This window comes from Phascolarctos cinereus, unplaced genomic scaffold, assembly GCF_003287225.1.
Source record: "Phascolarctos cinereus isolate Bilbo 61053 unplaced genomic scaffold, phaCin_HiC Scaffold_726;HRSCAF=1367, whole genome shotgun sequence".
Classification (NCBI taxonomy): domain Eukaryota; kingdom Metazoa; phylum Chordata; class Mammalia; order Diprotodontia; family Phascolarctidae; genus Phascolarctos; species Phascolarctos cinereus.
In genome coordinates, this window is record NW_027556098.1 from 105,248,041 (window position 1) to 105,270,165 (window position 22,125).

A 22,125-nucleotide genomic window follows, 5' to 3' on the forward strand; every position below is an offset into this window, starting at 1 on the left:
CCTCCCCTCAAACCACCCTGTGTTAGTTTAAGGAAGCTAAATATGAAAGACTGCACTCTGTTGCCTTACTGATTCTCCTGTGAAGTAGCCTTCAACCATCAGAAGCCAAGGTTATGCTCCCATGATTCATCCTACATATTTTCATCATAATTAGCCACAGCACCATTTGTTTGCACTGGCATCACTCGCCTTTTTCTTTCCCTTTTTTAACAAATAATTTATATATTTTACATTTCTCAATCCCTACAATGTTTTATTTATGAATATAGTCCTTCTTGATGGTAACTTTAATGGGAAAGAGGTAGTAATTAATATCCCAATTTGCTAGGTTAATCCCTTTCCCCTCTCTCCACAGAGAAGTTTAAGGTAAGTAACAGTTTACAGTCAATATTAGGCTTAATTATGCTTAATGAGACTTACTGTCTCTGTTTACTAACTGCACTTAGGTGTGTAGCTCCTATATGAGTTTTCCCTTGGCCTCATTCTGGTATGTTAATAGTGCCACTGTGTACTGTAGACACAGCATTTTAATCTATAAAGCTGTTCCCAGGGAACAAAGCAAGCAAGGCACCTGTTTAAACGGAGATGGCATGAAACCAGTGAAACCTTAAAACTTTCTTTCTGGGAAGGGAGTTGGAGTCATTTGGGTGGTACTTTCTATATGAGACTCACTTACAGAGAGAAGTGAAATGAGTCAGAGGGGGAAATACTAAATATCAATCACATCAAGGAATGAAGGGAAGTTGTGGGCTTCTCAACCAGCAGTGTTTATTCTGAGGTGGTAGCTGGAATAAAAAGGACATATGCAAGTTAGGTATTTGTATGATGGAAACTAACTTTAAACTAAAAGATAATCAATCTTTTCTCTTTTAAATATTTAGTTTCAAAAACTGTGGGTTAAGTATGGAACAGTACTTAGGTTTTTCATTAAAGCACATATAAAAATAAGCACTCACCTACCAGAAAAATCAGAGAGTGAGGCTAAAATGAAAACGGCATTTGAACCTACCTAGATGGGGGGGCGGGGGAGGAGAGAAGGCGGAGAGTAAGCCTGGGGTCCATGAACCCATTAAAAAATATTTTGATTACTGTTTCAACATTGGCTTCCTTTATAATATTCTGTGCATTTAAAAACATTATTCTAAGAAGGGATCCATAAATTTCACCAAATTGCCAAGAGAGTCCATGTCACCAAAAAAAAAAAAAGTAACAGCCCCAGGCCACTGGTAATGGATTCTGACTTGGAGGGTGGCTAGAACTGTACATCATAGGTGGTACTAAGAAAAAGTATCACTGTACATCTGACTCTACTCTTCTTTTCCATTTCTAGCTTGATTTTCACAAAAAAATAGTTTGTGGATGAATTCCTTAAGTAATAATAACAATGAATATTATTGCAATGTTGTTATTTTTGTTCAGTCATTTCATTCATGTCTGACTCTTTGTAATCCCATCTGAGGTTTTCTTAGCAAAGATACATCAGTGGTTTGTCATTTCCTTCTCCAACTCACTTTACAGATGAAAAAACTGAGGTAAATGGCATTGAATGACTTGCCCAGGTAGTAAGTGTCTGAGGCCACATTTGAACTCAGGTCTTCCTGACTCTAGGTACCATGCTCTATTTACTAGATGACCTAATAGCCACAAACTGGACTAGGAAAACAAGGTATTATCGATAAATCGAGTCAACAGAATTTTTCTTTTGTGCTATCCTGAATTTTTGTGTCATGATTTATGAGAACTATTTTCAAGGCTACTATAGTGTACCTTGGAAGCCCAGTTATTCCACACATCTGTTTTTGTCATGAGTTTAATGTAGTGAATTAATGGAAATTATTCTGAAATTGGGCTAGTAGTGAGTCTATGGCATAGCACATTCTCAGGAGTCTGTAAAAGATTGAATGAGCTTTGTCAAATAAATGTGAAGTTTGTTTAGACTTACTTCCAGGATTTTTTCTGCTCAGTGAGAATTTTGCATTTGGTCAGTATACTCTAACCATATTTTTACTTTTGGAAAAAACTCAGGAGCAAATATTTCTCTCTCTATGAAACACTAACCAATGTGTTTAAAAAGAAAACTGTTTAATTCAAACTATCTTCTTAATCACTACAGTACTTTCTACTGTTTAGACACTCTCTCAACGGTTATTTGTTAGAGATCATAAAAGCATGGCCATTTGTAAATTATGATCTCACTTCCAAAAGGGTCAAAATCTAAATATAATTTTAGTGATCATACAAATTAAACAAAAAAGAATGGTATCATTGCAAAAAACATGGTTGATACCACATAAGCAAAAATGTTAGGAAATTCAATTCATGGCACTATTAGCAATCAGGGCAGATCATACTGCATGCATCTTCAGTTTGACTTCCAAATACTTGAACACATACACATTTATACATGTACACAGAATCCTCCTGGAAATTATGCCATTATGTATCACTTTACCTACATTTCTTTACTCTTCTAAAATGGAAGACAGGGATATGAGCCTAAACCAGATAACAGTTAAGGGCTGGGGTGGAATGAATGAGAACTTGCTGGTCAAAATTCAAATTTATCTGTGGAAGTCCACCTAATTAATTGTCTAACGAAATGTGCTTTCCTCTAAGATGGAATCTAATTTAAGCTGAGACCTTTCCTTTGAACATTATTCCTAGATTAGAAAAGCATATTTTTTAGTGAGTTATTGAAATCTCAAACTAAATGGGCATGACAAAGTAAATCAAGTCATTTTTTATTTTAACATTAGCAATATGGCTATCCTGATATCTTGATCAGACTTCATAAAAAAAAAAAAGTTAGAATCACAGGCATCTCCCTAATTGTTGACACACTAAAAACTTAATTTTTTAATAAACAAATTTTCTCCATTATAAATTATTCATTCCTATATAGGCCTTCTTCATCCATTTACTTCTCATTCTTTCCATAATTCATAGATACTTGTCCTATTGACAGTGGAGCTGAGCTGAGGAGTGTTGTGGGATAGGCATGGAAGCAGATGGGTAAGTGAGGAAGTTCCTTAACGTGGAGTTGACTCTCTTCCAAGATCAAACCAAATACAGACCATCTTGCTAATGCTAATATCTATTGGTGGCACAGTAGAGGGCCAGACTTGGAGTCAGGAAAATGTGAGGTGCAAATCATGTCATGTGACCCCCAGGGCAAATCACTTAATGTTTCTTAGCCTCAGTTTCTTCATCTCTAAAATGGAAATAACAGTTGCACCTGCTTCATGAGGTTGTTGTGAGGATCAAATGAGATGGTAATATGAATAAAGCTCTTTGCAAACTTTTAAAAGCTACATAAATATTGGTTGTTATTATTATCCAACTTTTTGTTCCCTCTAACTGATGATCAAGTTAGATTATATCTGTGTATTTTGGCAGGTTGATCTAGACCAAGGATCTCAATATGGGTTTGACCTGGCTGCTTACAGCAGTACCTCAAAGCACCCTGCCCCCAAGATATATCGTGTGCCCCTTTGTCTCTTTGTTCAGATAATACCATATGTAATTGGATTAACAAGGCTTTATGAAGAGAAACAAAGATGTAAACAGTAATTGTGCAAATAGAGGAGTTCTATAAACTCAAAACAAACATGAAATTTGAATTTAAAATGACTGGTTGATCTAGATCAGTGTTCTCTGAACCTTGTGCTTAATCTGGCCTAGGACTTCACAGAGTCCCTGACCTCAACTTGGAGCTTATAGGCCTATTAGAAGCAGAAATTCAGAAGAGCTGGTTAAGCTGGGCAGATGGAATGGCCCCTTTGGAAAGAGGTAGAGGTGCTGCAGAGATTTCCAAACCTTATATCTTCCAAACTGTGCAGCCCTAGCAGTGGTTATTGGCACTACCTAAGTAAACAGCTTGCAACTATTAAATTATAGTGAGTATAAATTAATATATCCGGGCATATATCCAGGCACAACAGATAGAGTGGTAGGCCTTCCTGGAGACAGGAAGATCTGAGATCAAATTCAGACTCAAACATTTACTAGCTGTGTCACCCTGGGAAAGTCACTTAATACCATTTTCCTCATTTTCCTCATTTGGAAATGACAAAGTACTCATTTGACCCCAAATGGGGTCAAAAAGAGTCAGACAGACTTGAAAAGGACTAAACAACATAAATTAACATGAAAAGAGGGAAGAAATGGCTTCTTCCTTTAACAAAACACTTCAAATAAAATATCTTTAATCATGTAAAAAGCATAGTTTGGAGTGAGGAAACCAGGGTTCAACTCTTAGCTCTGCTCCTTATAACCTATATGACCTTAGGCAAATCACTCATTCTTTCTCGGCCTCAGTTTCCTCATCTATAGAATGCTTAGGTTGAGTAAATGATCCCTAAAGGCCCTTTCAGCTCTAAATCCTATGCCCCCATGAAACTAGTAAAAAAAAATAGAATAGAATAATTTTGTTAAAATGAACAGAAGTCACAGTAATTACTCATTAAGAATGGTGTAGTAAGTAGGTAGAGTGCTGAACTTGGAGTCAGGAAGACCTGGATCCAAATTCTGCCTCAGACACTTACCAGCTGGTTGGCCTCAATCTCCTTACTTGTTAAATTTGGGAATTGTCAATATTCTCTAAGATCCCTTCTAGGTCTTTATCTATGATCCTATATATAGTATAAAATTCAACTGATTCCATGATGAAATCACAAACCGCAAATATTTACATGTCTTCATGCATGTATAGACTCATATTCCAATAAAACAATGTGACCATGTAGTTGACTATTTGAACACTAAAAGAAACACAAGGATATTTATTTTAGTAAGTAAATATACTGAAAACAAAAACATACTGACACACATAGACACAGTGTTGATATAAAAGATGTGGTTTTTGCCCTATGGTGATTACAGACCAGTTAAGAGATTTAGATCAAAAGGGAAGATAATACAAATAAAAGATACTAAGGAACATAGTGAAAAGAACCAATGTCTGAAGATTCACTCAAGAAGCTGAGGTTAAGAAAAAAGAAAGCTTAGTGTGGTGGAAGGAGAACTGTATCAGCAATCCAGGGCTGCTGCATTAATTTTCTTTATTCACAGAATGGGTCATTTCACTACTCAGAATCTTTCAATGACACCCTACTGTCTACTGAATAAAGTCCAAACTCTTTGGTTTGGCATTCAGGGACCTCCCTAACCTATCACTACCCAACCATTTCTTAGACTAGTTACCTCTAGGATTCACAGCTCATGTTTTCTCCTCATGCATGCGTCATTTCTGTTACATGGTATGCTCTTGCTATACCTGCAGATTTTGCTATCACCTATTTCTGTTGAAATCCCACCATTTTTTAACATTCAACCCAAAGACTGCTTACCCTAGGCCATGAAGCCTGTCCCTGATCATTTCATGTTGGAATTTATTTTTCTTTCCTAATCCCCTTATATATCACTTCTTAAAACCTACATATCACTTTTTTAAATTAATATAAGGGATCTGTGATTCCAAGAGTACAAATAATCTTTCAACAGTATATAGATCCCAAATCAAGTCAAATCAGCAAACATTTATTAAGTATTTTCTATGTAGCAAGCACTGTGCTAAGCACCAAGTACACAAAGAAAGGAGAAAAGTACTCTCAATTTAAAGGGGGAGAAAATGTGCCAACCCATCTGTGTGTCCTTTTACCAATGTCCTCACATAGGTTAGCCACAGAAGTCCTACCCAATGTGCTCCTTGTCTTCTCTTAAAATGCCAAGGATATAAATGGAGCTGTAACACAAAGATAAATCTTTGGGGGGCAACTAAGTGGTGCAGTGGATAAAGCACCAGCCCTGGAGTCAGGAGAACCTGAATTCAATTGCGGCCTCAGACACATAACACTCACTAGCCGTGTGACTCTGGGCAAGTCACTTAACCCCAATTGCCTCACCAAAAAAAAAAAAATGTGATCTTGGACAACTCAAGTAACCTCTTTGAAGTCTAGTTTCTTCATCTGTAATAATGGATATGATAATGTAATTTGCCTCTAACTACCTCATGGGGTTATTGTGATAAGTAAACAAGAAGCATAAGTGAAAGTGATGTAGGTAATAATATCTAGTATGGACCTACCTATCCTAAGAATCAAGTGGATGTTGGTAAGTATTCTGGAAACCTTTTTAGCTCTTAAAACCTTTCAAAACCTGGTCCTTTCCTATCTTTCCAAGCTTCTCATACCTTACTCTCCTTTGTGTACTCTATGATCATCCTGGTATCCTTGCTGTTTTTCACACAAGATACTACATCTCCTGACTGTGCATTTTTTTCTGGCTGTCCCCCATGCCTGAAATTCTCTTCCTCTTCCTCTTTACTTCCTGGATTCTATGGTTTCCTTTAACTAGGTCCATGCTTTCTGCAAAAAGTATTTCCTGTTCCTCCTCAATATTAAGTATATTCCCTTAGAGATTATGTCCAATTTATTCCACATATATCTTGTTTGTACATAATTGTTTGTATGTTGTTTCCCCCATTACATTGTAAGTTCTTGGAGGAAGGAGAATCTTTTGTCCTTTCTTTGTATCCTCAGTGCTTAGCGCAATGCTTGGTATGTGGTAGGCACTTAATAAATGCTTGTTGACTGTAAGTACCATAGAGCTATCAGCTATCATGATCATTAGTATCATAAATAGAAGACATTATTATAGCAATAAATATAGGTTGCAGTTATGCAGAATAGCTATTTCAAACAATGGAACAGGCATTACATAAAAGATGGTGGAAAGTTTAGACATGGGAAAGAAAGGTAAAGACCGAAACATGAAAGAAGTGTATGATATGATAAGAGAAAATAATATCACAAGCAAGAAAAAAATGCTGAAGGGAAATGTTAAATATATGTTCTATTTAGTATAACACAAATTTGTAAGTAGAATGTCATGTGTTATTTTACTTCAATAGAGCTATAAGGAAATTGAGAAGCTAAGTGGCAAAATGTATGGAGAAGCAGTATTGGGATCTGGAAAATATGGGTTCAAGTCCTATCTTAGAGACACTCTAGCCATGTAACTCTAGGTAAGTCACTTAATTTTTTATTGATCAGAGTAATTCCCTAAGGTTATAAATTACAGATGAGTTGATGAACTGCATCTGTCCAGGGAGTCCCCCCCTCCATACTGTTTGTTGCTGTTGTGCAGTCATTTCAGTCATGGCCAAATCTTTGTGACCACATTTGAGGGTTTCTTAGCAAAGATACGATATTGGTTTGCCATTTCTTTCTCCAGTTCATTTTATAGATGAGGAAACTGAGGCAAACCGGGTTAAATGACTTGCCTACAATCACATAGCTAGTTAGTGTCTGAGGCCACATTTGAACTCAGGAAAATGAATCCAGGCCCAGCACTCTATCCACTGTGCCACCTAGCTGCCCTATACTGATGAGAAGAAAACAGGGAAGCATAATTAATACATGGAAGTTGAAGAAGTAAAACAAAATATGAGACACAGACATGAAGTACAAGGTATAACAAAAGTTAATTTTTAACTTTTGGTGAAAAGCCACCATAATGGCCACTAAAACAGTTTGGAGCACTAATATTGGCTATAGCGCATTATGTAACCCTGAAGTTTAACAAAGAAGCTTCTGTGTAGCAAAATAATCATGAAAATCTTTAAAATACAACTAAAAAGGATTAGATCTTTTTTAAAAATAATTTTACTGACATCTTTTGTTTTTATATCTTTTGCATTTCCCAATATATGTTTCTTTCTCACCCCTCATGGAGAAACATCTTTAAAAAAAGAATAAAAAAGCGGGGGAAGACCATTCAGAAAAAAACAAAACAATGTCAAAAAATCCATTCCATAAAAATCCATGGCCTCTCACTTTTGCACATAATGAAAGGAAATGCTCTCTCCTATGTCATCTTCAAAAATCTTTCATGTAATTATCCATCTAAGATCCACTCTCATTCTATGACCAAAGTGCTCAATGACTTTCTCCTCTCTTACCTGACTTCCTGAATGAAAATGTGTTATACTACTTTCAGTCTGATGAGGAATTTGGAAAGTTTGGAGAAAAACCATTCAACCATTTCTAAAATATTCAAGACATAAATCACAAAATAGTGGTTATAGATTTTTGAAAAGAATTATTCAGATGCTTTTCTTTGCTGGCCTCTCCTTAATGCTTTAGATTTAATCTTGTGAACTTGGCAATCATACAGCCCTCAACAGGGAATGAAATTTAGTGAAAAATGAGAAAAACTGCTTCATAAATTAAGAAATCATCAAAAAATTATGAGTCATTTATTCAGTGTCAACAGAATACTTTCTATATACTCTGAGCTATTTTTAGATGTATGCAGACATTTATCTACAGGTTTCATCCTACTCCCATTCTTCTCCATAACGAAAAACTCAATGAGTTCCGCCATATGAATTTCTGATAAAACCAGCAACAGAACCATAATTGTGGTAGTGGTTTTTTTTTTCCTGACTTTGGCCTCTTTTCTATATTTTGCTATTTTGTATATCTTTGAGCACACACTGGAAGAATCATTTGCCAAAGAATGTTTTCCCACAATAGTGTTGATATTCTGTGGACCTTTTATAATCTAAAGGAGTGAGTGTGTGTGTGTGTGTGTGTGTGTGTGTGTGTGTGTGCGTGTGTGTGATGTGTGCATGTGTCTGTGTGTCTGTGTATGTCTGTGTCTGTGTTTCTATGTGTGTGCACATGCTCCAGAGTATACAAGTATGGTGTGCACACCTATGCATCATGAGTGCCACTACAGAAAAAAAACAAAGCAACATTTAAATGAAAATGGTAAAAGTCAAATAAAATAAATGGGTGTTAGCATAATTTTAATTTTCAGGTTACCTTATCAGCCAGTAAAATGGCCATTTTACCTTAAAGAGGAGGTAAAACAACATAACAATATAGATATACATATGTGCATTTGATTATTAATTGTATGTACATGTATTATGTAAATAAATACATAAATATAAAAATATTGGAATTTCACTTTTAGAGCTAGAAGAAATCTGAGAGATCATCTAGGCTAATCGTCTCCTTTTACCATTGAGAGACTGAAGTAACTGGGCCAAAGTCACTTACCAACTTGTCACCACTGCAAAACTAGAGCCTAACATTTGTCTCCTGGTTCCCAGATGTGTATTTCTCCCATTCCTATAACCTGCCTTCCTAAATATATTTAATACGTGCTTTTAAAAAATAAACACACACAAATACATACACACACATAGGCATATATCTCAGGATTCTTTCCTGAAAGTTAAAGGAAAAAAAATTAAAATTGTTTTCGTTACAACCTAAATCTTACCACTGATGAAATGTCCCTTAAAAACTATAATTAATGACTGTTGTGCCATACCATGAACCTTCTGGGTCAAACCTTGTAATCTGCAGTTTGAGAGGGCAAAGCTCAAATTATAACTTTTAAAAACTGATTATCTCTGAGCAATGTGACAAATCCATCTATTATACATTGTATGAATACAAATGATTTGAATAGTGAAAGGGATGTGTGTGTCCAAGTGGACAGCTGATGTGGGGAATGGCTGTTTTACTGGCTAAGGCTGAAGTCCAGCATAATGACTTGGAAGGCCACAGAGAGAGCATGCAAGGCTGGAAAGGCCAAAAAAGCACAAATCCAAAAAAGAACATAATGAACTATCTGATCAGAGGATGAAAATATTCCACACACATGTCCAATGTCAGGAAGGGAAAATGTAAATTTCCTTCACCTGCTGCTGCCTTTCTGTTTCTGCAACCTCAATCCAAGCTGAACTCCAGATTGGTAAAAACTAATCTTACACAATTTTTACTTTTAGTAATAATTCTAAAAGCTTAGGCGTATCCATGATTTCGAAATTTGGTGCCTGCCACTAACTGTAATGGTTTAATTACTATTTACCTGTAGCACACTCTCCAAAATCATCAGGTATTAGTTATCTACCTCCATACACCAACCTAGTGATCCAAACATTAGGCCATCCCTCATCTGCTTCTGAGTTGCCTCAGACAGTAAGATGACCCCTGAACTCACCTGAATGCATCAGAATCCCTTGAACCGAAAGTATCTTGGGACAGAGCTAGATTTTTCAGGACAGTTACGTGTCAGAGCATATTCATACTAACTCAATGTGGGTCCAGGATTCCTAAGGTTGGGCTATAACTTTAAAGACTTCTAAAGGGGAGAGAGGACAAAGCTTAGTTGGATCTGCCATTTACTCCCATGTAACTCCCATTAATGAACATTTAGATGACATGAAAAAGGAGGATATGGGACTTTTTAATCACTGAAACTTGCCGTATTACTTCTGTGAAGTGATTTAATACTTGGTCTTCCTAAAGATCTAAAGTTAGTTGTCAAACATTACTTCAGGCACCTTTAGTTTCTAGGTCTTTGAAGGTTTCCTCACAATTTGGGGGTGTTTGGTAGCCAAAAAAAGCAAACAAAAAGGTGATATAACATTAAAGAGATAGCCTGTCAGTTACCAAAAGAGCCATGCCCTTGCTTGCTTTCCAAAGGCCCAGCCTAAATAACTAAAAAAAAACTAGAGGGAACAATCATAGGAACATAAGACCATAGAGTTTAGAGGTGGAAGAGACCTATGACGTCATGTGGTCCAATTCTCCTCCCACACCCCTTCTCTTTACAAGTAAGGAAAGTTAAACCCACAGAGATAAAGTGACCTGTACAAGGTTGCACAAGTAGAACAAGAATTAAAAATGGACATGTAACTGTACCTGCAGTCTTACTCCAATGCCTCTTGGTGTTTGAGAGGTTATCCTGGATTTTCAAAGTCTTATAGCAATGGAACACAAGTTGTGTTGGATTCTGCCAACCTCTAAAGGCTTGCATTCATTTAGCCCCATAAGAGGGCAGCCAGGTCATGCAGTAGATAGAGCACCAAGCCTGGAGTCAGGAAGACCTGAGTTCAAATCCAGTCTTAAATATATATTGGATGTGTGACCCTAGGCAAGTCACTTAACCCTGTTTGACTCAGTTTCCTTATCTATAAAATGAGCTGGAGAAGGAAATGGCAAATCACTCTAATATCTTTGCCAAGAAAATCCTAAGTGAGATCACAAAGAGTCGTACGTGACTGAACAACAACAAAAGCCCTATAACAGGCCAATGATGAACTACTGTCTAAGGGTGGGCCTATCTAATTGGGAATAACAGCTCATCAGAGTTGTGGTTGGCCATCAGGTAATGCTGAGTTTTGTTTTGTTTTGTTTTTTAAATTTTTCTGGTCATTAAAATTCAGAAAGACCATTTATGAGGTAGTGAAGAGGGGGAAAATTAGAATTAATGGAAGAAGTAAAAGTACCCCATCTTTTTAAATGTTGAGGTATGTAACTGCATAAAACACAAGGGAAAATAAAGGAGTAAAGGATTCAACATGCAACTTAGAAGGCTTATTTTAAATACTTAGAAAAATGTTTTGATGATTAGGTCAATTAAAATTCGAGAACAGTTACTAAGGAAGGTCATGAATTCTCTATTACTGTAGAGACAGCTCTTCTGTTTACTTAAAGGATAACCTTTGTTCTAACTCTTTATGCCTTTAATAATCATTATTATTTTTATTTATATCAGTATAAAAATTAATCAGCTTGACAATCATTAGTTACTAAGGATGTACTAGATAAACATAACAAGAAGTTATCCTAACTCCCATTTAATATACTGCTTTAAGATTTACAAAACACTTGTGTGTGTGTGTGTGTGTGTGTGTGTGTATGTGTGTGTGTGTGTGAGAGAGAGACAGAGAGACAGAGAGAACATCATTATTCCTATCTTACAAAAGAAGAGACTGAGACATAGACAAGATAAGTGACTAGCTTAAGGTCACAGAGTATGTTTTAGTCACAAGTCAAATTCAGATCACAACTCTGACAAATTACCCTTGTCCACTCTAAAAAGAGAACTCTGAAAGCAAAAACAAAGCAAACTGAAGACTCTCAGACATGTTTCTAAATATAACTGATGGTATGTGCGAATTTGTACATCAATGTAAGGACAGAAAAATAGAATACAGAAAAAAAAGTAAAATGTCCATTGCCCCCCTTTCTTTTCAGAAATTTTTTACCTCTATCTAATATTAGACTAAATGATCCATTTCCCATTACCTGATTCCTCCAAGAGATTTTTCTGGGAAAGCTAAACTTTCTTGAAACACAGAAATATTATTTTATCTTCTCAAATGATATAGGTATGTGAGAAACCTCACTATAAAATATGATGAGAAAACTTACAGAGAGAAAACATCCCTTATCTAGCTAAAATAGTCCAAATCTGACTCTAATGTTTTCCCTTTAGCCTTGTAATGTGCTGCCGTCATTCCATTGGGCCAGCCCACATATACTGAGTTTTGATAAGTCTCTTGTTCTCCCATCTGCTCTTTTATTTGTTTGACTCTTGTTTAATCTGACAAAGGTATTAATAGCACTGGCTTGATCCCTGTAAATATATTGTTTCCACACAATCAGATACTGTCTAATTCTGATATTCACAAATTAACTGGGTACTACTAAGGTGTGCTAAGCAACACTAAAATAATGTTACTTGCAAAGGAAAACAGAATTTGATCTTCCTCAAAAATGAATAAAAGGAATGGAAACATTTATGCAATCCCTAAATAACACACAGGCTTGAACTGTTTATTTGGGTGGGGGTGGGGAGCAACATATAGGAAAGCGGTACAAAAATTCTGTACTGCTTGCCCAAGTTTTTGCCTTCCTTTTAGCAGCACAGATTATGCAGTTACTAACCTGGAAGCTGCCTATTATATTACAGCAAACAAACTAGAGAGGCAGCTGGATACCATAGAGTAGTAGACCCATGGCATGTGCTTGGGAGTCTGAAAGACATGGGCTAAAGTCCTGCTTCTGACACATACTAGCTGTATGACCATTATTCAGCCCCCTTTGGGCCTCAGAAAAGTCTCTAGGATTCTAAGTTACATAGGAGTTGCAGGTGTGTACCAGCTGTTCCCTACACCAAAGTAATAACAGGTCAGGGCTAAAAAACAAACAAACAAAAAACTCTATCATCTTAGGAAAATGAATACTACTCCATAATGAATCAGATTTCTATTTGTACTTAAATTGTACATTAAGCACTTCTGAAATCTCAATCAATTGCTTCAAGCCAATGGTGGCCATTGAATGCACTGAATTAGCAGCTTGTAGAATAGTAGTACTATAGGAATATGAAAGGGTTAACGCAGTTTCTGAAAGTACCTGACATTAAGCCAAGGAACCACATACAGAGAGAATATGGTTCAATTATTAGTTGTTGAAACACTAAACTCATTTATCTCCAGAAAAATAAAGACATTCTGAGGGGCACTTAATAAGACTACATGATGTTAGCTTTGCAGGAGTTAAAATTGGTCTTGAACTTTATTCTAGTCAAACTTCAAACTTTTATTCATATAAAACACAGTAATTCACTTAGGGCCCTTTTAAGTAGCCAAAACTCTTTCTCAAGATCCCTGCAGCCAAGGTTATTTTAGGTGACTCATATAATCAAATCAAACCAACAAATATTTACTGAACATTTGGTCAGTGTTAGAAAATTGGGACAGAGAAAAGTCAGCTTTCTGGATAAAACATTTCCAAAATGACTATATATACATGACTAAAATATGTGTAGGATGTTTATCATGAGTGAGGTATTCATTAATATCTAATTCCTAGGAGTAGTTGAACATTTCCAGTAAATTTCTGAGGCTGTGAGGAAGGAAGTATTTGCACAGGACCGAGATGCAGTTCTCTTTAAATATGAGGGTCCAACAGTCACAGTTTAACTTCCAATAAGACTCAGATTGTCCAAAGAACACCAGCTGATTGCTGTCTGTAAGCAGACCAAGCATCAGGTTTGAAATACCATAACTCAACTCCTTGGAACAAAAGGTTCAAGCTGTGCAAAGCTGATGCAGTTCTCCTTTCTGGAGTCAATAAATTTATTGCCAAGCAAAATTATCTTAGAGAAGATCTTAAATTTAATTATTTCTTTCTCCTCTGCATAGAATCATAGGCCTTTTGGCAAATGGGTGAGATCCACTTGGAAAACTTAGCCAAAATGACCCAAACCCCAAGGAAAACCTTACAAAATCAATAGCAATAAGTATATTATGACCATCTTAGCCAAGCTATATAATTTCTTTTTTAAAAAATATATAACCCACAGAATTGACTTACTTCCAGAGGTATAATATAATGGGGGTTTTATATAAACAAAATAGGTGGGAAATAAAACTCATATTGTATATAATAGAATCTGCACAAGAATGATGTCCATTTGAATGGCCATAAACCCTAGCATGGACATAGAAAGATGAACTTTGTGTTAGGAGCCTAAGTGCGGTTACCCACATGCCCTGGGCACTGATCAGCAGTGAAGGAAAAGGCAAAGTTACAATGTAATGATTAACTAGTGCCTTGTGCTATTATTCATGGCAGGTATGTAAGCAGTCATGGCAGCAATGGGGGTGGCCCTCTTCCCATAAAGCAGCAATGCCAGTACAGACTGGATGCTTGGACACAAACAAGGTAGAAAAAAAGTAAAATATTGAGCCAGCCAAAGGAATGTTCTGCCTAATCCATCTCCAATTTTAAATATGAGGAGCAATTCTACATGAATAAAAATTTCTTCTTGGGACTGGCATAAGAATTCAAATGCAGCCTCTCAGACACTTACTAGTTGTGTTTACAGGCTGCTGATGACCCCTTATCGCTACTTATCTTACTATACATTGCAATACTCCTAATATTCCCTTTCTAGGATTACTCTGCATATTGTAGCAAGTAAGGATTTTAACACTGGTTGGCAAAGAACAATGTTGATAGGTAGGTAGGTAAGTATGGCAATCCTGTCAATGTCTGAACTGATGGTCTAAGTGAGTCCATTTAACTGATGGTATATTCTATGAGCTTTTTATCCCTGAACCAAAACACAATGATAACCAAAACATAAATGATAACCAAAACACAAAAGAATACTAGGCAGGCTTACCTGGAATATTCTAGAAAATATGTTCCCCCTGAAAAAGCAGCATAACCCAACCAAGGTCAACAGGCCATTTGTCAAATCTTCATTGCATATTTTAGAAATAGCAGTCTTCAGATTTTAAGACATACACACTCCAAAGTCCTGCTTGTATTTAATGGTGACGATGGAATAAATGCTTAAACTAAGGCAGCTTTTCCTCTCCTCCCCCATACCATTTAAAAATTAAACACATTTCATTGGTACTTTAGCTTGTCTGACTACCAAGCATTATTCAAGAAAATCTACAAGTTACAGCTTTATATTTGTATTCCAACCAAATCTTAGGCTATTTATTTTACAAGACCTTGAAAGAAACTATTTACAAAAATAGCAAATTTTTCATTTCAACAAACTCTTTTTCTGTGAAAGGCTATGCTCTCCATGTGGATTTATTATTTTACTAAATAGTTTTGAAATGCAAGAACTGAAATAGGCACATCTGAACGGACTGTGAACAATCTACAAGTCAGAGATCTGATCACCAATTATTACACCTTATGTCATGAATTCTTTCTTCAAAACCTGCCCAATATGGTTCACAGAATGATAGCCTCATTTACAAACAAACTCCAAAGATAGACTAGCTTGAATTTCCAGGATGAAAAAGTAAAAGGTGTTCTGTGTACTACACTGTTATCCAAAAGAATTATCTCAATTCAAGTCGTATTCCTGCCATAGATGGCAAGGGAAGGAAATGTAGACTTTACATATATAGTGGGAGGAAAATGGGGAGCAATGAATTTTTTTTCCTGCTACATACAGAACTGATGAGGTAAAGACAGGGTTTGGAGTGTGCATCTTTAGTACTTCTGTACCTTAAAATACTGCCGAGTATTAATTTTTCATCAAGTTGTCATTTTCTCTGACATTTGGTTTTATTAATCAAGGCATTTATCATTAATTTGTAGAAAATACCTTAATTACGCCAAATAAAATAAAACCCTTAAAAGGTTAAAATTAGAAAGCAGATGAATTAGGACTCTGACATTAGCCTGTTAACACGCAGGAGCTTTTCTGAAGTGGGGAGAAGAAATTTTTGCTGTGGGTTGGTACCTCAATCTTTGGGCTGGCTGGTTTAGAAAACTCTTCTGGAGATTTGATTTAAATCTCCCTGACAGTTTTGACATTCAGGTGAAAGGGCTGCTGCTGCTGCATTTGGAACAATTTGCATATCCCCTTGCTAAACGTAATGTTGGAGGTGTGCACTGGTGTAAAGAAATTAAAAACAAGCTTTCACACATGCTTATGTATAATATTCACAAAAGGGATGGCTGGATCTCCCTACCCCACCCCCCTCCAATGTAATCTGTGATTTACTCCTCTATAATAAATTACCCTTCCATGCTATTCTAGCTGGAAGGTCTAACCATGCATGTAAGAAGCAAAGTAATTACATCCTCCTCTTGTCTATAGATGCTTCTTCAATCGTGGTGAGCTCTCTATACAGTTCAGCCACAGAAGTCTACTGTGACCTTCAGCACTGCTAGCTGAAATTCTGGCCTGCTGGTCACTGATAGCCATTCAAGTTGATCTAAACCGATACAATTGGGCATTTTGTGGCTTTCTGAATACTTCTATCCCTCTTTTATGGTTTCTTTTAATTCTCTCCCTTTCTTGTTTGATGAAGATTGGGTACTGCCTTTTTGACTCTAACAAGGGTATTAAGAGGCTCAGATGAGATAATGAATATAAAAGCACTTGGCAAACCTTAAAGTACTATATAAATACCATCTATTATTATTACGATTAGCTTGTAATGACTAGGCCTTCACTATGGTGACCACTTCATTCTCTGAGCTTTCTATGGCACGCATTCTGAATTTAAGCAAAGTTTATAGAGCAGTAAGGGGGGAAGCTAGTGAAGGTTTAACAACTCAGTTTTCCTGGGAGTATAGGGGACAGAAGAAATATATGTACACATTTTTAAGTTTAATCTTCATTATTAACACTTTATTAAGTCTTGACAATCAACAAAAAACAAGCCTTGATTTGTACTGACTGCTGATTTCAGAGGGGTAAATGTATACGCTGAAAATTTAACAATCACATCTTGTAAGCCTGTTAGAGCTGGCTCCAGCACAGCCCTGGTCCCATGCCAACATTTCCATTTAAATGAAAATAAATAAGGTATAAATGTATAAGAGTCCTAAATTAATGAAAATAAGAAGAAAGACAGAGCTATTCCAAAGAAGAGATGGAATAAGGAAATACTCAAGAAATTGTTAAATGTGTTCCTTTGAGGATTATAGATACTGAAATTAGATAATATATGGAGCATGTTTTGCAAGCCTTAAAACATTTATAATAGATATTACGATTATTCTGACTAGTAGACATAGTCAATGAGGGTACCTTGCCAAAGGCTTGTTCAGTATGAGATAAGGAATGAAGGACCCCAAACATCATACAACATTTGAAGACATTCATATATGGTAAAGAATATTCCATGAATATTACCTTCGCGCTCTGGAGTCTGAAGCGGTTAAGAACAATTCTTAACACTTTTTTTTCTGTGAAACTGTAAAAAGAAAAAAAATTAAATTTAGCCATCTGCTGAAATACTACCTTGCATTTTCATAACAACCTGATAACTAGGAGAGAGAAGAGAGTGGTCATTTGTGGACAAATAAAAAATGCATATTAATCACCTTGAAAATGATGAAGTCCTATGTATTTAAATATCTAAGAGAAGAACAAATGTGCATTGAGATATAAGACAAAGGATTAGAATCCAGAGCACTGCATCTGTACTCTGTCCAGGGAAAAAGAAAAGAAAAAGCAAAAACCAGACCAGTACAGCAAAACATCATTAATTTGAATTTTGCTAATTTGGAATCCATCATAATTCAGATGTGAGCTGACCTGAAACTTACCTTTCTAACTCTCTATGAAATAAAGCATTTGCTTACAGATTAATAGTATAGACAATATTTTAAGGGAGAATGTTTATCCTACAATTGAAAAACTATTGTAGGATAAACATTCTCCCTTAAAATATTGTTTTCTAGCACCGTTAAAAACTACTTTAACAGCATCAATTTTTATATAAATAACAATAACATTATCTCTTGCCCTTGGTATAGTAGTGTAAGGCACTATGCTAGGCACTGAATGGAATATAAAAAAATGAGTCTGACAAAATTCCTGCCCTCTCAGGGCTTAGTCTAGAAGGAATCTCATCTCCACTTCTTAAAGCTTGTCCACCAGGACTTTTAATTGGCAACAGTCTGTCAGGCTTGTTCATGTTATTTTATGTACTTGAAAATAATGAAGACCATTTATTTTTTAAAGCATGTAAATCAGAAGAGTCTTTGTCCTAATTATTATGAATCAGTGAGCTTTTCCTATTGATAAACAGCTTTTAGACACATTTCAGAGAATCTGAATTTAAGAAGAATTAACCAGGAAATGCTTTCAGATTAAAAATTGAAGTTGGCACACTGCAGTCTTGGAAAGGGATATCTCTAAATTTGCTATGAAATCTCAGTGATGACCTTGATATCATGTGTACTAATAATCTCCACAGAGAATAAGCAATCTGAACTCTCAAAAATCAGTTCTACTAATAGAAAAATATATACATAAACACAAGCTGGTTAAAAACGTATAAACCTACCATAACAGTGTTTTAAAATATGCTACACTAAAATTAATCAAGGAAAATTATATGCTTCAACATAATCCACACAATTAAAATCTTGAGATCTCACTGTTTTGGCTCACTACCCACTCTCTTCTCCACCTCTTGCATTCTGGTTCTGTCCCCACCACTCTGCTGAAATTGTTCTCTCCAAAGTCACCAGTGACCAACTAAGCCACAAACCCAGAACCCTTCTTCTATTTTCATTCTCTCTGCCCTCTCTGCAGCCTTTGACATCTACTGACCAGCAATCCTACTGGATACTCTCTTTTCCCTTGGCTTCTGAGATACCTTTTCTATTACTCCCCCTAATACCCTCACCCCTACTCCACCTTCCTTTCCTGGGTTTCATCTTCCCCAAACTTGGAGGTCATTCAGGGTTCTACCCTTGCTCCTCTTCTCACTTCTATATACTCTTTCCCCTACTAAACTTATTCACCTTCAAGAATTCAACTATCACCTTTATTCAGATAACTTCTGAGTCTAATATATCAAGCACTAGACTCTCATATAGGCTCCTGTGAGAGAGGCAGTGATAATGTCTTTGGAGACAGAGGACCTTGGTTCAAACCCTGATTCTGTTGCTTACTTAGAGGCAGTTAGGTGGCCCAGCAGGCAAAGGACTAGACCTGGAGTCAAGAAGATCTGAGTTCAAATCCAGCCTCAGATGCTCATTAGCTGTGTAATCCTGAAGTTGACAAACCAATTACACTTGTTGACTCTCTCACACGTAACATTCCCTTTCCCTTCTTGATGACTTGGAGCTGGCTGTCTCCCATGCATGGAATACTCTCCCTTCTCCCCTCTACCTTACCTCCCCTGTTTTCCCTGATGATGGAGTTCAAATCCAACTTCTGGAGAAGGCCTTTGCTGGTCCAACTCCCATTAGAGCAGGCCTGCACAACCTGCAGCCTGTGCTGCTGATGGTCCTCAGGCCCAGCAGCCCACAAAAAAGGTACAAGAAAACATCCTCTGCATTTTTTTGCCTGCCAACCGCGGTTTGTGCAGGCCTGCACTAGAGCCTTCCCTCTGACATAACCTTCTACATGTTCTGCATATATCTTGTATGTATGTGGTTGTTTAAATGTTTCCCTCACAAAATCATGTTTATTATCTGTCACCTAAAATACATTCCTTCATCTGATTTTACTATTTCCACCTATAATACTTTCCAGCTATAGTACCTTCCACATTTGAAATTTCAGTGCTACCTTTAACTCTTCCCTTTCTTTCATCTCTCAAATCCAGTGAGTCACAATGTCCTTTTAATTCTAACTCTATAATACTGGGCTCTTCTCCCTCCCTGAACTACAATATGGTCTGAACAGGTCTTTAATCTATATTCACCCTGTCTCCCCAAACCATACCTTACACTATTGCCAAGAGCTTAATAAATGTTTGCTTACTTACTGTTTGATTATGCATAGATATGGCCATATCACATCTCTGCTCAAAACCCTTCAAGTGCTCTGTATCCACACTGCCTAACAAGTTCAAATTCTTTTGGTCTGACCCCCTACTTCTAGACCCTAACCTGATCTCATGCCACTGTCCTCCACATACTCTATGCTTCTACCAAAGTAGTCTCTTCGCCCTACCTTGTGCCTACCCTACAATTTTTTTCTCTGGGCCTATACCTGGAATGTCCTTCCCATACCATTTATGCTGTTGGATTTCTACCCATCCTTAAAGCACAACTCAAGTGGCATTTCTTTTAGGAAATCTTTATCCTTTTAGTAAGCACTTGATCTACTCAGAACCCAGAGAGCCTGTTGCCACAACCTCTCTGTTTTACTCCAAAGTAAATCGTTTTACACTCTTTTCTTGAGTATGTCTCATACTCCTAATACAAGATGATAAGCTGCATGGTGGCAAGGATTATGTCTTATTCAAACTTCATAACTCTACTGGCACCTAACAGTTCTCTGCAGAGGTGCTTAATGAATTTTTTGTCATGATTATTACTCTTCTAGTTATTTTCATATTTTGTCTACATTTCATTAAGAGTCACAGAATCACAGATTTAGAGCTAGAAAGGACTTCAAAGGTAATCTAGTCTAACCTCATTTTATACATGAGAAAACTGAAGGAAAGGCACATGCATTACTTATACAGTATGTAAACACATACATATACATGATTTCTGAAGGCGCTTCCAGCTTTAGATCTATGTGTATGTACATATAAAGCCATATTATACACATATATTCACAAATGTTTATTAGGAATACATATGTAGTACATATGTATATACAAAGAAAATATAGATATCTTCATCTTTCCACATATAGATACATACACATACAGAGTCAGTCAACTAAGAAGCTTTTATTAAGGGTCTAGTATGTGCCAAGCACTAGGGATACAAAAAAGGCAAAAGTCCCTGCCCTCAAGGAGCTTACAGCCTAATGGGATATACAATATACAAATAACCGTATACAAACAAGATACATAAAGGATAGATTGGAGATGAACTCAGAGGGAAGGCAATAGCATTAATATGGACTGGGAAAGGCTTTCTAGAAAGTAGGATTGTAGCTGGGACTTGAAGGAAGCAAGCAAGGAGCGATGAAGAAAATTCTAGGCACGGACAGCCAATAAAAATGACCAGAATCAGGAGATGGAATATCTAGACAAAGCTGGAGTAACCAGTATGAGTTAATATCCTTCAGAGTTAACTAGAGATGAGCCCTCCATGACTTGGAGAGACAGAAAAAAAAAATTGAGAAGGAAAAGGATTAACAGAAGTGTCAAATATATGCCCAACCTATATCTAAATAAACAGTAGTTTCAGTTTTATGATTTTTTCCCCTCCCTTCCTTTCTTTTTTCACAGACACTTCCCAAGACTTATCCCAAACCTTAGCCCTCCTTCCTCCCAAACTACGGAGACTTATTTCTACAATACTCAACACTATTTCTCCTTTGCTATTTCTTAATCCTCCCCTCACCCCATCCCCATCGTAGCAGTAAAGAAGCAGCATTGTAGTGAAAATCTAAGAGAGAGAATATCTACTGAGATTTTTGCAGCATCACTTTCCATTTTTGGAAACATGATCTAGCAATGTTGTATGATTCAGAGTGAAATCATGGGGAGAGTCATTAGAGGTAAGGACTATAAGTCTTCTGGACATGTAAAGTGATTCCCTTCCCTAGCTGGGGAGCCTTGGTGGAGCCTTCAACGACCTGAATTCATAATCCTAACTGTAATACTGATATAGAGCTTATGCAGTGAACTTTGGTCTGATCAAAATGGCTAAGACTGATCCTCTTGAACTAACAGATTAAGGAGGGTGCTTTACTTTGTTTGGGGAGAATTGTAGCTTGTCTTAGATTCTACTGAGATTTTGCAGTAGAATGGAAAAGGGAAAATTTTACCTGGGTGAAAATATCATAGAGGAAATGCTTCTTTCATTTCAAAGTAAGGGACATAAAAGGACAGTGACA

General features: G+C 36.6%; 1 long non-coding RNA gene across 1 annotated transcript in view; it reads right to left on the minus strand.

Annotated features, from left to right (window-relative positions):
* LOC144454516 (uncharacterized) overlaps positions 1-22,125 on the minus strand; it is a 917,779-nt gene that overhangs the window by 698,831 nt on the left and 196,823 nt on the right. Inside the window, exon 2 of the long non-coding RNA XR_013482961.1 lies at positions 17,497-17,557. This is a non-coding gene — a long non-coding RNA (uncharacterized LOC144454516). The remainder of the gene's footprint in view (positions 1-17,496; positions 17,558-22,125) is intronic.